Below are 17,901 nucleotides of genomic sequence, written 5' to 3'. Positions count from 1 at the left end.
TTTCTATGTTTCTGCATAAAAGTTCATTTTTCCTCTTCGTCCAGTTATCCTTGTCCTTTTGCGGTCCTGCCTTTTTTCCAGTTCTTCTTCTCCAAGTGTTTTATTCAGTGTTAAGCATTAAGATCCATATAGTGCATCTAGCTTAACTATTGTTGCGCAGAGTTCTATTTTTGCCTGGAACGATATTGAGCTTCTATTATATCGGTTTTAGAATCCATTTTCTTTGATCTTCTTTTACTTTTGCTGTTATCTAATCAATTTCGCTGTATCCTTTCTTCCAAATGCTTATATCTATCCACTCTCCACATTCTTCCATGTTGTACATGTATATATTTCTCTCTGTTGTGTTACTGTTCAACGTATCCCGTTTAGTCATAATATATTTATGAATTGGTTTTAGGTACAATTTTGTAAAACGTTTCTATCATTATCTTTGCGTCTGTTTTGTCCTCAGAAATTATTCCAATATCTTCTTTTGTAGTGAGCCCGCAGTACTCGTAATTTTGAAGAACGACGTATTTTGTTTTTGGTGGGGTTTCTAGTGCACTACTGATTTATTTACTCGTAGTGATTACGAAGTTACAAGACGAGATCGTTTCGGTGTTTTGCAATTATGAAGTTTACTTGTGGAGATGGTATAACAAGTACTAATATTCTTCCTTGCGTCTATGTTTGTTTTTGTGTCTATGTATGGCACATTATGCTTACGCTCCAAGATGCACTATGGGCCACGTCCTACCAGCTGAAAGCCCATCGTCCTGCCGAACTCCGGCGTTAATTCTGAATAGTTCCCAAACTTCTCCTAGGAATTTAAGATATGAAGTTGTGCCTGTGAATGTCTGCTCGATTAACTACCTGGTTCTTACAATATTAAGAATACTGCCTGTCTGTCTGCGGAATCGTAGGCTTTATAGAAATAAATTAATGTGACGACTGTGTTAAGGTTCCGCATTAATCTGATGCTGAGGATTATTTTCAAGTTAAGAATTTGCTCTCGACACAATCTAATTTCTCAAGACCTCACTTGGTACTTACCAATTGTGAGTTATGCTCGGTCTTCTATCTCACTCAGCAGAGCTTTGGATGTAATTTTGTAGGTGACGTGAAGCAGAGATATGCCTCAGTACTGTTGGTGTCTATCCTGTCTGCCTTCTTATATAATGGAAGCATTATAGCTTGTTTTCAATCGTCTGGTACTCTTCCTTCTTTCCAGCGACCTTTAACAACCTCATGAACGGGTTCGGCTGCCCGTTCCTCCCCAGTTCATCCCTCTTCTTCTGGCGCTCTGTTGTTTCTCAGCTTTCCAGTGTATTGCCAGTTTGATGCAGTGATGGTGGTTGTGAAGATGGGTTTTCTTTTTGAGACTGTCTAAAAATTAGTCGTTGTGTTGGTTCCTCGCAGTATGGAAAATTCTTGAAGTATTTTGCTAGTAGCTCGTAGTTGTCTGTGTTGTAGGTAAAAAGCTTGCGTAAACGCTCATCTGTGTTGTATCCTGTGATTTATTCTTTGAAAACTTTGTAGAAATCTCTAGTGTTGTTCTGTCTGAACTTTGTATCTATTTCCTCCAATCATCTTTTGGTATCCATTTCCTCAAATCATTTTTCGCCATATTTCAGTTTCTCTGTTCGAATAATTTTTGATGCCTCTTTTCTGATTTCAGTGAACTATTTTCTTTCTGCAGAATTTCCATTTTTTCTAATATGTTAGTCTACGCTCTTTCGCCTCGTCGCATATCTTATTCCACTATCTATGTTTCCTTCTTCTTGGTGGATGCTCTAGCGTTCTCCCACCGTTTCTCTCATAGTTTGTCTTTGATTTTTGTTAAAAATTCGTCCGAATCTGTGTCTAGTACTCTTCTGATCCGTACGCTCATGATTTCTCTATGGCTTTGTTTGGTTATTGCCACATGATGCAGATTATATGAGCCGAAAAGTGTACAAAGTATTAGGAGAAGATGAAGGTCTTCTTTCTCATTAGTAATTTTCTGAAAATGATTGAGATTAATTTTTAGTCGAATTTTCTAAAGAAGTCGATGAGCCTTTCTCCGTTCTTACTGGTGCGTTTGTGTGCAGGAAAACTTCCTACCATTGCCTTGTATTTCTCTTTTCTGCTGATCCGTGCGTTGAAATCTCCTACGAGTAATTTTTATGTGGTGCTTTGGTATTTTTGAAGAAAAATAAATAGCTACAAAACGTAGCAATAGATGGTGTTGTAAGCATCATAATTTAATAGTGGTCGACTACAAATGACAAATGAATCATACTACAATGCCTAAGGTACACGTTTGACATTAAATAAACTATACTACTCAGTGTGCATGGGTGTACAGGTGTGATACACTTATTTACGTGAGCTCATTCACCACGCCACGGTCATACCACATCGGATGGGAAAAGTCAGTTTTTAATTTTCCTGAGGCCAAAAACCGTACAAAATGCACGAATCAAAATTAAATCGGATTATTAATTTCCATGTGACTGGCGTTTTCTTCAAAAAGTTGAAATCGAGAAACAGCATGTTCCACAACTGATCGAAGTGTTTCCGAAGTCATGTTCAGAATGTGTTGTGCAATGCGTGCCTTCAATGCATCTAAGTTTACAATCGGAACATTGAATACCACGTGTTTCAGATAGCCCCACAGCCAGAAGTCACACGGATTAAGGTCAGGTGATCGGGACGGCCAGGCTGTAGGGAAATGGCGGCTGATAATTCTAGCATTTCCGAAATGCCGCTTCACAGCTGCTTAACTCGATTTTCAATGTGTGGAGATGCACCATCTTGCATAAAAATTATCCCATCCACGCCGTTGGAGAACTGGAATGACATGGTTGTGCAAAAGACACTCAGCGCTTACCACTGACGGTACAGGTAACAGGACCGGAAGCACATGTCTCTTCGAAAAAATGTGGCCCTATGTAAAATGATGCCGTAAAACCGCACCACACAGTGAGATTTCAGGATGAAGTGGTACTGGTTCATATACCTGTTGATTTTCGGTTGCCCATATTCTACAATTCTGTGTACTGACATATCACGTTAGGTGGAAGTGAGCTCCGTCTGTCCACAAAATCTTCCACGGCCAATCATTGTCCACTTCCATGAGAGCAATAAATTCTACAGCAAACGTCTCTCTTCCTGGCAGGTCAACAGGAAGCAACTCGTGCACATGGGTAATTTTGAATGGATAGCAAAGAAGGATGTTTCGTAGGATTTTACGCACAGTGGTCAAGGGTATGTCCATTGTTCGGGCAATTCTCCGTGCACTACACGTTTGCACGCCACCACTCGTCCCTTCCTGCATTGCTATGGCTACTGGTTCCACTGACGTCGAATAAATTCGTTTCCTCCCTCTACCAGATTGCACACCAAAAGAACGCGTCTTTTCGAATATCCGAACCATTTTCTCCAGATGCACGGCAATCATCGGAACAACTCCTGTTTTAAAGCCCTTCAGTGTCCGAAACTTCTGCAGAGCGACGTGTGCACAGTCATCAGTCTTGTAATACAGCTTTAAAAGTAGAGCGCGATCCTGCATGGACACAGCCATGGCGAACGTCGCAGACGCGAAAGAAGGAAAAGCCGTGTACGTGGAACGTTTATACCAACTTCAATGGGTCATGTGCATGACAGGTGTTTTCTTTTACGTATTTACAGCGCCGTCTATTGATCAATTTTCAAACTATTTCTTTTTTTCTTCTTCCACAAGGTTTTCCCCTTCTCCGATAATATTCCGTTGCAGTTCGAAGTTATTCTGACCAGTTTTGAAAGTTTAATTATAATCACCCTTTACATCCGTCAATTGTTTAAGTTTCCCTGTCTTTAGTAAAACTGTTGGATGTTCGATGTTCCTAGCAGAATTTTTTCTTAGGCCATATGCGAGAAGTTCTACTAAGCTCCGATTCTTCCTTACGTATTGTTCTAGGCTCTCCAGAATCCGATGGCCTAATTGCATCTTTGTTTGCAGTTATGAAGGCTGGTTAGCCCCTTCGTGGGATGTTACATCTGTGATCGAATCGCCAAATTGGTTTTCTTCGCATAACCAGATGCTCGAACAATAATACCGAGATGACTGTAAAAACTTATTTTTAAATTTTGCAGCTGCCATTTTATTTATTGTCCGATTTGAACTGTTATGAAACAGTTTTACGAAAAGTAAGAACAATACTACATTCGCTTCAATAAGGTTTGAATGCAAGCGTGCAAACAGCGAAAGACAGTGGAGTTCCTTCTCCCACCCAATGCCCTCACCCCCTCAATAGAGAGGAAAGGTTACCTGCGAAAACGGAATCTTATTCCGTGATTTCACACAGACAGGGGTACTAATGCAGTATCAGTTTCAAGGAGTCAGTTTTCTATGACTATTATTTCGCCATTTGCCGTTATTCTCTTTGCAACTGAAAATTCGAGATGTCTCTGGGTTACAATAGCTTCGAGTAGCATTGTATCTTGAATTCGCAATGTTGTTCCCTTGTGTATATTTAGCCAATATCAAAAACTGTTAAACCATTATTATAGAAATTGTTCAGATGTGTCTGAACGTCACCTGTTTGCAGCAATATAATATGTACAAATCTCGTAAAAAGAATTCTCTGTCAGCTGAATACATTATACAGTAAGTAGTAGGGCCCAATTATACGTTGGTAGCTTATGTAAATGGTTCAAATGGCTCTGAGCACTATGCGACTTAACTTCTGAGGTCATCAGTCACCTAGAACGTAGAACTAATTAACCCTAACTAACTTAAGGACATCACACACATCCATTCCCGAGGCAGGATTCGAACCTGCGACCGTAGCGGTCGCTCGGCTCCAGAGCTTATATAAATCAAGTGATTGATAAATACAGTTTTTCAATAGTATTATGTTTAATTTGGCAAGATATTCTGCTTGTATCCGCTATACCTCACAACGGGATCGGTACATTGCGATTATGCTAACAACAAATCCTTCCGCGGCTGGTAAAAGGTGTCAGTGGGGCGACGCATAGGCCTGGTTGCTAGCGTGAAGCCGGAGATAAAACCAAGCTACGGCACACCTCAAATCGTGCTGTGCAAAAGTTGCCTCTATCTCATTTAACATCGTTTCCTCACTACCTGCCTGTTAACTGGATTTCTGCTGGACTACATTATTTAGCCGCGCGCCAGAAATATTTACCTGCAGTCGTCTATTGTCGATCTTGCCGCGACTTGCTGCTTCTTTGTTTTGATCGACTGTCGTCTTTAGTTTTCTTTCTAGGCCGTAGCGACGCGAGTTTGCAGAGTTCTGCTGTTTAGACGCTGCGCAGGAATGCCGGGGCCAGCCGGGTTGTAGTGTGTAAGGTAGACCAGTGGCGCGATGGCGAGTTTCCGGTGGTTAAGGCCTCATGTTTGCTGCAGGTTGCGGGACTACTGGCCTGCCGTGTGTTTCTGTGTGTGTGTGTGTGTGTGTGTGTGTGTGTGTGTGTGTGTGTGTCAAATGTTCAAATGTGTGTGAATTTCTAATGGACCAAACTGCTGAGGTCATCGGTCCCTAGACTTACACACTACTTAAACTAACTTCAACTTATGCTAAGAACAACACATACACCACTGCCCGAGGGAGTAGTCGAACCTCCGACGGGAGAGGCCGCGCAATCAGTGCCATGGCGCCTCTAACCGCACGGCTGTGTGTGTCAAGTAAAGGGCGGCGCCTGCGGATGTCAGTTGTTGTGGGATAGAGGACAGTCCTCACTTGTGATAGTGGCGGGTGTATGTTGGTGGTGCCCTGTCTGCACAGTGAGTTGAATTTGTGCGGATCAGCCATCGTTCTGTAATAGACGTCAGGGCTGAATTCTCACCAGTACTGTGGCACGTTCTCAGCATTATGACAGTCTAATCACGGGAGTCCCGGTCGTGTTTCCTGGCTCCGATAGTCTGTCGCCACGATGTCGTCAGAGTCAGAGGGAACTGTGGTATTAAAACCGTGTTCCGCAGTATTCGGATCCACTAGAAATGGATGAGATATTGTTCGATATTGATAGGCTGGTTCTTAGCGTCCTGGTTAACCCATTGACTAAGTAATACTTTTCCCGATAGTCAACCTTATATTTACTATTAAAACCAGCTTATTTTGTCCTACACACTTTTCTCAAAATAATATAATTTTGTGACAGGTATTCTTCATAAATCTATCCTTCATATTTATTGAAGTGATGAAGACTGGAGGTTATACTGTTCTGGAAACTTTGTTAGTGTGATATACCCGAAAAAATACTGGCACGTGCAACGCCACTAGACATTTCTCATACTCATACCGTGTATCACTTTTCTTCTTGCACGCTTTACACACTGCACGACGTAGGGAGGGTGTTCTGTTGATGGGGCTGGAGGAATGAAACAAATAAAATGTGAAAACGATGCTTATAGCTTGCAAAATATCGAAAGAAACTTAGTGTGTTATACACCACTAAATAGATCGATTTCTCAGCTTTACAGTGGTATATTACATGTGTAAGTAGGCTGCTTAGGTTTTTATGTTGGTAACGCCACGTAGCGCTCTGTATGAAAATCACTGACTGTGCTGTGAGCAGTCTGTGGCTGGTTGAACTCATTGCTGGAATATTTGCTTGTGTAGTGTTGGGCAATTGGATGTGAACAGCGTGTAGCGTTGCGCAGTTGGAGGTGAGCCGCCAGCAGTGGTGAATGTGGGGACACAGATGCCAGAGTATTGACAGCGGACGATATGGAAGTGTGTCCGTCAGAAAGAGGAAATTTGTACGACTGGATATCATGCACTGATATATATGTGTTGACTTTTGAACATTATTAAGTTAAATACATTGTTTGTTCTCTATCAAAATCTTTCATTTGCTAACTATGCCTATCAGTAGTTAGTGCCTTCAGTAGTTAGAATCTTTTATTTAACTGGCAATATTGGTGCTCGCTTTATTGCATTAATTCGAGTAACGAAGATTTTTGTGAGGTGAGTGATTCATGAAAGATATAGGTTATTGTTAGTCGGAGCCATTCTTTTGTAGGGATTATTGAAAGTCAAACTGCGTTGCACTAAGAATATTGTGTGTCAGTTTATTGATGATCAGAATAAGAGAGAAATGTCTGAGTACGTTCAGTTTTACTCAGCTGTCTCTGTATCAAATAACGTAGAAGTTTACCAGCACAGTAATTTATAGTTTTTCTAAGGGGACGTTTCACATGTCATGCCATCTGTTAACAGAAAAGAACAACACTAACAAGAGAGGGCCACGACGTTGGGACCACGGGTTTACTTCAAACCTTCAAACTTTGTACGCTTTTAGTAGGCCATTAAAACAACAATATGTGTAGGTAGTAAGGTGCATTACTGTAGCGATTCAGAGAAAATCACGAGAGAAGTTTTACGCCTGTATCATGTCACTGATGGATCTGTGTGTAGGTGCTGAATGTTGAGAGCCCGCCGTGGTCCAGTGGTCGGCGGTACGGTAGCTCATTGTGATCGGTGAGAGCGCTGGCTGGCCTCTGTAATAAAAAAAACGGAGTGAAGGTATCAACAACGAACTTCAGCGGGTATCACCTGACGTCCGCTACGATCAGATACAACGAACAATGCCGGCTCCTGTGGCCGAGCGGTTCTAGGCGCTCTCGTCCGGAACCGCGCGACTGCTACGGCCGCAGATTCGAATCCTGCCTCGGACATGGATGTATGTGATGTCTTTGGGTTAGTTAGGTTTAAGTAGTTCTACGTTCTAGGGGTCTGATCACCTCAGATGTTAAGTGCCACAGTGCTCAGAGCCATTTGAACCATTTTGAACAACGAACAATTACGAACAAACTGAACCAAAAGGTGGTTAGCGTTCGAGATTCGTCAGACCACGGTGTATGAGGTGACGGTTCAACCAACGCCCACATCTTCATTTTTGTAGTTTAAATTCTGTGATATTAACATCTTTGTTGCTACGCTATTCGTTCTTGTTACATTAGCAACGTTTCACCACTACGCAGGTTAAATGCCAAATGGGGCTTGCCTCTGTGTCTGCAGCTCGAAGCGTCGAGGTGCAAAGTACACTACATGATCAAAAACATCCGGACACCTGGCTGAAAAGGACTTAAAAGTTCCTGACGCCCTCCATCTGCAATTCTGGAATTCAGTACGTTGTTAACCCACCCTTAGTCATGATGACAGCTTCCACTGTCGCAGGCATACGTTCAATAAGGTGCTGGAAGGTTTCTTGGGGAATGAGAGCCCATTCTTCACGGAGAGCTGCACTGAGAAGAGGTATCGATGTCGGTCGATGAGGTCTGGCACGAAGTTGGCATTCCAAAACATCCCCAAGTTGTTCTGTTGGATTCAGGTCAGGACTCGGCGCAGGCAAATCCAGTACAGGGATGTTATTGTCGTGTAACCACTCCGCTACAGTCCATGCATTATAAAAAGGTGCTCGATCATTTTGACAGATGCAGTTGCTGTCCCCGAATTGCTCTTCAACAGTGGGTAGCAAGAAGGTGCTTAAAACATCAATGTAGGCTTGTGCTGTGACAGTGCCACGGAAAACAACAAGGGGTGCAAACCCCCTCCATGAAACACACGACCACACCATAACACCACCGCCTCCGAATTTTACTGTAGGCACTACACACGCTGGCAGATAACGTTCACCGGGCATTCGCCATACCCACAACCTGCCATCGGATTGCTACATTGTGTACCGTGATTCGCCACTTCACACAACGTTTTACCGCTGTACAATCCTCCAATGTTAATGCTCCTTACACCAACTGAGGCGTCGTTTGGCATTTACAGGCTTGATGTGTGGCTTATGAGCAGCCGCTCGAGCACGAAATCCAAGTTTTCTCACTTCCCGTCTAACTGTCATAGTGCTTGCACTGGATCCTGATGCAGTTTGGAATTCCTGTGTTATGGTCTGGATAGGTGTCTGCCTATTACACATTACGTCCATCTTCAACTGTCGGCGGTCTTTGTCAGTCAACAGACGAGGTCGGCCTGTACGTTTTTATGTTGTAAGTGTCCTATTGCGTTTCCACTTCACTGTGACATCGGAAACAGTGGACCTAGGGATATTTAGGAGTGTGGAAATCTCGCGTACAGACTTATGACACAAGTGACTCCCAATCACCTGACCACGTCCGAAGTGAGTTCCGTGGAGCGCCCCATTCAGCTCTCTCATGATGGCTAATAACTACTGACATTGATGATATGGAGTAACTGGCACATAATATGAAAAACGTATGTTTTGGGTGTGTCCGGATACTTTTGATCATATAGTGTAGTTCTGGGTACCTTATGAGACTGCGTGTGTAAGGGAGTTCGTAAATCATGGGCATGGGGGCTTAATTAAATTTTATGCAAATAATTTTAATTTTTTAGTAGCTGACTGTCCGGTTACGCAGTCTTGTAACCGGTGGGCCCTGTCTGGTATAGTACGCAATCTGACTGCATAGAATAACAACAAAGAACGAAAGAAAACTTCCGTTAACACAATTAATTAATTAAGTCCCCAGCAACTATAAAACCTACGAAACAACAAGGCACAAGTGTCGCTGTTCTGTATGTGGAAGTGTGATTCAACGTACACATCTGGCACGGTTCTTCCTCAATAAGACAGATATTTTAAACACCATTTACACTGAAGTAATTAAAAAAAACCAGAAATACTATAATTGCACATAGAAACCAGAAATGCAGTCTAATACAAGAACACGAGCCAGATGCTTTGTTGACTGAACCTGTGACCAAGAGGCATTATTGTTTAAGACATTGAAATAGTAATAAAAAAAGGGAATTTTTTTACCTTCATATATATTGACGAAAAGCACACTCTGATCATTACAGCATCCCCAATCCAATAACATCTGGTGTCTAGCCCATCAAAACAATACTACAAATTCTGAACAAGCACTCACTACCGCAACTTCTCAACTACGACTCACCACTGCTACATCTCAACAAGCACTCTCCACCACGACTTCTCGATAAGAACTGCCCACTACTACATCTCAACAAACACTGACTACTGTTACTTCACAATAAGCACTCCCACCACGACTTCTCAACAAGAACTGCCAGTGGAGGCGGCTGAATAATACTCTCTGGCGCAATCTCTGGCGCTGTGGCTCAGTGTAGCCACCTTTCACATGACAAACACACATTTTCAGGAAAACTCCAGGCGTTCCCTCGTTTAGCTGTCGGTAGTTACAAATATGTTTGTTCTAATGAATAAATTTAATTAAAAATAATAATTAGACAAATAACATTAAAGTGTTTTATTTAATTATATTACCTCGCATATGTCATATAAATTAAATAGTATAGTATGACCAATGATGAAAAAAATATAGATTAAATATTAAGTTAGAGCAGGAGTCGAACCATCGGCTCACAACGTCTAACGAAGCTCGAACGCTAATCACTTGACCACCATGACCTTTAACATCGGGCCCCTACGCACAGATACATCCGGTACGTAATATACGTGTTAAACTTTTGTTGTAATTTTCTCGGAATTACCAGATTTGTTTTAATGGCCTACTGAAGGTGGACAAAGGTCGAAGTAAATCTGTGATCCCTACGTCGTGGCCTCCCTTGTAAGAAGAAGCTATAGCTGCTTGGCCCGTCTCACAACCGGCAATGTAATAACGGACTTGAAACCATGACCTGCTGTGAGACCGCTGTGTAAGCCAATCGGTTAAAGAGTGTTTATTCAAACTAAACTTCGGAAAGGTTGATTAAGAACGTAAGTATCTTGCAGTGTTCTAAGTAGTGCTTAACGTTAGAGTGACCCGGCTGCCGGTCACGTTATTTTTTGTTCTAGTATAACTAAAAATGGTTCAAATGGCTCTGATACTATGGGACTTAACTTCTGAGGTCATTAGTCCCCCAGAACTTAGAACTACTTAAACCTAACTAACCTAAGGACATCACACACGTCCATGCCCGAGTCAGGATTCGAACCTGCGACCGTAGCGGTCGCGCGGTTCCAGACTGTAGCGCCTAGAACCGCTCGGCCACTCCGGCCGGCTTACTAACTAAACTATTGTGAATACACAAGTACGGGTAACTAAGAATTCCGTTTTCAATTTGTAACTGGTATGCCATGTGTGTTTCTGTATATGGTTTGCGGCTTGTGTAGTAATCGCTTTACGTTATAGGAATTTGTTGTATTCCAATGACGGTGGCCAGTTTGACAGTTGGGGACTTTCGTACTACTAGTGGCTGAATGTGAGGCAATCTGCATAGGTTGAGTAATTTGTTGGTAACTTTATTTCCACTTTTGCTAGTTGCCTCACATGCAATAACGTAATTCTGTTCATTAACTGAGTACTTTTCTCTGCTACCTTGAGTCTTCATATTATCCTTAAACATTAAGATTAGACTTCGAGAAGCAATCATATCTTACAGGCTGTAAAAGTTACTGTGAGTTACTCTTAGAATAACGTTACTGAATTTTAAGACAAGTGAGGAAATTTAAATTTGGTCCTGTTGATAAACATGTGCTTGTGTCGTTACTATTACGCGCTTTTATCAAAAACTGTAAAATCTAGAAATTTTACGTAGCTACAGTTACAGTTAACTAAGACTGGCTTAGAAATAGATTTAAGTTTTAAGTTAATTTCACGTCATATTCATGGTTCATTAGTTTTCCATGCTGTGGGCTTAAGTTCTACTCTGTGCTTGGCCACATTAATTTTTTTTTTAAATTTACTTTCTTTTAAACTTATTTCAAAATAGTAGGTCAAAGTTTTACTCTGTAAAGAAAATAAATTGAATGTTCATGCCAAAGGTTTTGAGTAGAGTCTTGAATCATTTTATGGAAATGTTTAAAGCTAACGTCTTACCAGTTTTCATAATTTCTTTATTGTGTTTTGAAACGGAGTATAATAAAGTCCATGTCAAAAGGAATAATTTAGTTTTGGCCCAGCCCCTCACCACTCCCTCCTCGCTCCCTACAATAATGGACTAGTGCTCCACAATTTACTGAGGGATTTGCTTGACAGAGGACTGTTGGGATTATTCTCTAGGTGTTGGCTACAATTTACGAAAATCTGCTGTGAACTGGAATTGTGAACTATCAAATGTTTACAGTGTGTCCATACTTCCTGTGTAAATAAGAGTGTGTTGCACCGTAGCAGGCGTAGTAGTCCCTCCATTCTTCCCTCTTTGAAGAAACTAAAAAAGATATATATAACGCTACCCTTTAAACTCATATCACTGGCTATGCTCTTGCTTCAGCGCTTCAGAGCAACTTGAATGTATACCAGAACAACATGATGATTCCCTATTTCAATTACGCTTTTTTTGCTGTGAAATGATATTACAACTGTAATGAGATGAATGTATATTTTTAGAACAGATTTTAGAAGCTCATGGTGTGATATTGAAATTAGTCGACTTTATTTTGATTTCATAGCAGCCAAGATACGACAAAAAAAAGAGATACGCCGCAGAATCACTGAGAAAGGAATATGTAAAAGCACTTACTAGAAGGGTAGACAGGACGACAGAACATGTTAAGACAGGAGGGAGTAAGCTCCACGGTACTAGTGGAAGCTGTAGAGCAAATAATGGTGGGGAAAGACAGAGAGGATAACGGAGCGTCAGTGCTACACTGAGGGGGCCATCACAGTAGAAGAACTCATGGTGAGCCACATCGAACCAATCATAAGATGGATGATTTAAAAAAAAAAAGCAGCAAAGGCAGACGATCCGGTTTCGAACTAATGTTGCTTAAAAGAAGTAGGAACACCAATATTCAAAGACGGGAATTCATCGACTAAATGCAAGCAGAATTCGGCTGGGGACATTCTGTTACATTTCATGTTTAGCCGATGTTGCTAGTCCAGAGTTATCACTTCATATATCACGTATTTTTTGGAAAAAGGAAGCGTATCCGTCACAATTTCGACAAATATTTTCTCCGTACAAATGTTCTGTTTTGTGTATCACATTATTTTTTAAATACTTTGCTGTGACGGTGCATTATACTGAAATGTATGAACGCTTCCACCCTCCACTCTTCCGCTACTCATGAAGGACAGTAACAGCAGGCTAGATGTTTCAGCCAAAGGTAAATGGCTACTGTAAAAGGGCTACTCACTAATTCTGGACAACTTGTAGGCATCGGCGGTGTTGATGACGTCGACGAACGCCTGCAGCTCGAAGCGACGGCCAGAGGAGGCGTTCTGGCTGTGCGTGAGGACGGCGAACTTGAAGGCGTCCTGCACCTCATCTGTGCCCTGCTCGAAGATCGCACCTGGAACAAAGCGAAAAAATATCTCTATCAGACCTGGCGTCATAGGTGCAGTTCTTTCTCTCACAAACAAACCGAATTAAAATTGAACTAGTGGTGTGGAAGAAGAAACTCCCATACTTAGGAAAATTTTGCTTTCTGCCTACATAACCACGAAAAACATGTGGAATGATCAACGAAAAATTAACATGCTATGAATCAGAGAGATTCAGAATTTGAAATTTAGTACGGAAGCTAGAAAATCTGAAAAAAGAAATGCAAAGTTTCTGTCTAGGTATAGCGGGATCATTGATGTAAAATGGGAGGAAGATAAGGATTTCTAGTCAGATAAATATGGGGTAAAATGAATAGCAGCAGAAAATGGTATGACAGGCGTAGGATTCGTCATGAAGAGGAAGGTGTGGTAGACACTGAGATACTGCGAACAGTTAGGTGATAGAGTTATTCTCATCAACATTAACAGCAAATCAACGCCAACAATTTTAGTTCAGATATACAAGCTGAAGTAACATAGAGGTGAAGACATAGAGAATTTATATGAGGATACTGACTCCTCAGGGAGTCACACCTAGTGATACGTGGCTGGCGACCACGGGGCCCCGAGCTGAGTCCTGGCATTGCTTCCACTTACTTATGCCAGGCTCCTCACTTTTATCTTTCCTATCTGGCCACCCTCGGCCAGCTCTCGTTCTTTTCCGACCCTGACGCTATTAGGTTTCGAGGGCTAGGGGGCTTTCATTTTCCAACCTATACTTCTCATGCAGCGTCTGACCCGGAGCGGGCGGCTGCAAAAGGCGTCTGTATCCCATGTTAGGGGCGGCCTCCAGAACTGCGGAAGGCAACGAAATACCACCGCAGATTATCTTCCCTGCATAATGCAGTCTCCATTTTATGCATAAAAAATGGCTTCCTCTCATGTTAAATCAGTGTCCGGAGGTAAAATAGTCCCCCATTCGGATCTCCGGGGGGGACAACTTGAAAGGAGGCAAAAAATCAAAACGAGAATTGGTACCTGGAATGTCAGAACTCTGCTACAAGCAGGAAAACTAGAAAACCTTAAAAGAGAGATGGAAAAGAATCATATGGGCCTCGTAGGAGTTGCTGAGGTAAGATGGAATGGACATGGAGAGTTGCAGTCAGATGAATATGTATTCTACTACTCAGGAGGAGAAGTAAAAGGAATTAATGGAGTAGGAATGATTATGACAAAGGAATTGGTTAAATGTGTGGAATATGTAGACTATGCAAATGACCAGGTTATTGGTGTAAGGCTGAAAGGAGCACAAAAAGATTTACTGATTTTCCAGGTGTATATGCCAACTTCAGAACATGATGACCAAATTGTAGAGGAAACGTAAAATGTAATAGAGAGAATAATGGACGAAAATAAAAAATGCTGCAAAATAGTAATGGGAGACTGGAACGCCATTGTGGGAGATGGGAAAGAGGGAAACATAGTAGGCAGTCATGGTCTTGGAAAGAGAAATGACAGAGGTGAATGGTTAATTGACTTCTGCAGGGAAAGGCAGCTGATAGCGGCAAACACACGGTTCAAGAACCATAAGAGGAGGCTCTACACTTGGAAATCACCAGGGGATAAATATAGAAACCAAATCGATTTTATACTGGTAGAAGAAAGATACAGGAATGGAATCAAGAAGGTGCACACATTACCAGGTGCAGATATTAATAGTGACCACAACTTACTTATGGCAGAAATAGAAATAAGAATGAAAAAACTGAAAAAGGCGACAATGGTGAAGAAGTGGGATCTAGGAAGATAAGGTCCAACAAAGAACAAATTACAGAAATGCTGTCTCGGGACTTCCTAAACACATTAAGAGACAAAGAAGCACCTGATAATGCCAACGAGTACTGGAATATGCTGAAAGAAGGAATCATTAAAGCAGGACAGCAAAATATAGGATATGTAAAAGGGAAAAGGTAAAAAAAACCATGGATTACACAAGAAATGATTTCCAAGATGGAGGAGAGAAGAAAATTGAAAAACAAGAACACTGAAGATGCAAGAAAGATATACCGAAGGTTAAATAACGAACTGCGAAGAGAAACAGAGCAGGCTAGGAAAAAATGGCTAAAAGAGGAATGTGATGAAATTGAAGAACTGGACAGGAAGGGAAGATACGACTTACTATACAACAGAGTAAAGACTATGACATGGGAACAAAACAGAACAGGAAGTGCTACTATGGAAATTTTGAGTAAAGACGAAGAGGTAGTGTACAAAGATCGTGACGATGTCCTCCAGAGATGGGAAGAATATATAAAAGAGCTATATGACACAAATAGCAAACCAGAAACTCTGGAACTTGAATCACACAACAGTGTAAGTGATGAAGAGAAAGGACCGACCATCATAATGGAAGAAGTAAAGTCTGCCATTGCTGCAATGAAAAATGGCAAAGCAGTAGGTACAGATACAATACCGGGAGAAATACTAAAATGCTTGAACCACAATGGAATAAGAGAAATATTGAGGTTATGTAATAAAATACATGACAGTGGTGAATGGCCTGAGGACTTTTTGACAACAGTAATGATTCCATTACCGAAAAAACAAGGAACCAAGAAATGCAGCGAGCACAGGACAATCAGCCTCATTTCACATGCAGCCAAAGTGATGTTAAGAATAATTAATAAAAGACTTGAGAAAGTAATAGAGGAGAATCTCGGCGAGGAGCAGTTTGGCTTTAGACGGAATACGGGAATCAGAGATGCAATAGGGCTCCTACGAATCTTGGGAGAAAGGTTTATTGAAAAAGGAAGAGACCTATATATGTGCTTCTTCGATTTAGAAAAGGCATTTGACAATGTGGTTTGGGACAAACTGGTGACTATTATGAGGGAAAAGAGAGTGGACTGGAAAACCAGAAGACTTATAAACTCATTGTACCTTAATCAAAAAGTTTCAGTTAAAGTGAGAGGAGAAAGTACAAACTGGATCAGACTAGGGAAAGGAGTAAGACAAGGATGCTGTTTATCACCTACTCTTTTCAACCTGTACTTGGAAAATATGATTGACAATAGAGTAGAAATTGGAGGAAGAAGAGTAGGGTGCTTGAGATTTGCTGATGACATGGTCCTTCTAGCCACAGGGGAAAAAGAATTACAGGATTTGGTGGACACCACTGCAACTAACGGAAAAAAATATGGAATGAAAATTAACACAAATAAAACAAAAGTATTGGCAATAGGAGGAAATAAGGAAATAAAAATTGTGCTGAATGGAGAAACACTAGAACAGGAGCAAAATTTTTAAGTATCTTGGAAGCAGGATAGACACCGACTGGAAGTGCACCACAGAAATTAAAACAAGGATAGCAATGGCAAAAGAGGCGTTTTATAAGAAAAGGAGAATCTTCTGCAGCGGTCTGGACAGAGAACTCAGAAAGAGACTCATAAAATGTCTTGTATGGAGTGTTCTTCTACATGGCGCTGAAACATGCACTATGAGGAAAAAAGACAGAGAAAGGCTGGAGGCTTTTGAGATCTGGACATGGCGGAAGATGGAAAGAATAAGTTGGATGGACAGAGTAAAAAATGAAGAGGTACTGAGAAGAGTGGGAGAGAAAAGACAGTTACTAGATATAATAAAGAGAAGAAAAAGAAATTGGATTGGGCATATATTAGGAAAGAATGACGGACTGATAAAAACAGTTTTAGAAGGTTATGTAGAAGGGAAAAGGAAGCGAGGAAGGAAGAGATTCCAGATACTGGTTGACATGATGGACGGCACAACATACAGCAGTCTTAAGAAGGAAGCAATAGAAAATGGAGAGGCAAAGGACCTGCTAATATAGCAGATAACTGATGATGATGATGACTGAAGGGTTAATTTAGTGTGTGAAAGTAGATGATAATCCTGTGGCCACGCAAGACTGGAATGCGGCAGTAGGGGAATAAATGGAAGAAAGAGTTACGGGAGAATGTGAGCTTGTAGTAAATATGAGAGGAGAGGAATGCAAGGAGCGTTCAATAAGTAGTGCAACCCATTTTTTCCTGAAAGCAGTTTGATACACTCAGGATTACAATACGCCATATTATTCTCCACCTTTCTGGCTGCAAAAACCATATAATTCAACATAACCTACGTTCAATGCGATTGCCTTGTGCCTTTTTACTCGGAAGGCCTGTATGACTGCATGGTATCACTCTACTGGTCGACGTCAGAACCAACGTCTTGCTGCATCAACGGCCTCCCCATCATGCATGCACTGACTCCCGTGGAGCCAAAAGACTGATGAAAGGAAAGAAAAACTACGTTGCATGTGAATTTTCGTCTGCGTTGAACACCCATTTCCTAGAAACACACTACATCATGGGACACTATAGCATACAGACTACTGTGGTGATCTGCCACGGGGCCAGGGGCCTCACTCACTCATTACATAGTGTGCCGAAAACATTCCGGGGCACAGTCGGATGCTAGTTAATTCGTTAGCAGAGTCCACATTACAGCGAACTCACCGACGGTGTACGGAATCTGAGGCAGACGGAGCACAGCGACAATCAAACACCTAGGGCCTGTAGATGATTCCGATAGATTATGTACAGCCCTGGATGGCGATCCGCTCGGGTCACATTGTGACGCCAGCATGTCTAGGGCATCCCGCTTAGGTCAGCCCTCTCGGCTATGTTCCGATAGTGGAGGAACTGACGCCA

At 41.6% G+C, this 17,901-nt stretch overlaps 1 protein-coding gene across 1 annotated transcript in view; it reads right to left on the bottom strand.

The window, feature by feature from the left end:
• The window catches only part of LOC126480895 (glutamate receptor 1-like), a 1,132,174-nt gene that overhangs the window by 656,205 nt on the left and 458,068 nt on the right, over nucleotides 1–17,901 (bottom strand). Inside the window, exon 2 of the mRNA XM_050104292.1 lies at nucleotides 13,066–13,221. The gene's annotated coding sequence lies outside the window, so the exon portion shown is untranslated. The remainder of the gene's footprint in view (nucleotides 1–13,065; nucleotides 13,222–17,901) is intronic.

This window comes from Schistocerca serialis, chromosome 5 (genome assembly GCF_023864345.2).
Source record: "Schistocerca serialis cubense isolate TAMUIC-IGC-003099 chromosome 5, iqSchSeri2.2, whole genome shotgun sequence".
In the NCBI taxonomy this organism is placed as follows: Eukaryota; Metazoa; Arthropoda; class Insecta; order Orthoptera; family Acrididae; genus Schistocerca; species Schistocerca serialis.
Note: the sequence above shows the minus strand (reverse complement) of the source record. Positions and strands in the feature narration are given on the sequence as shown.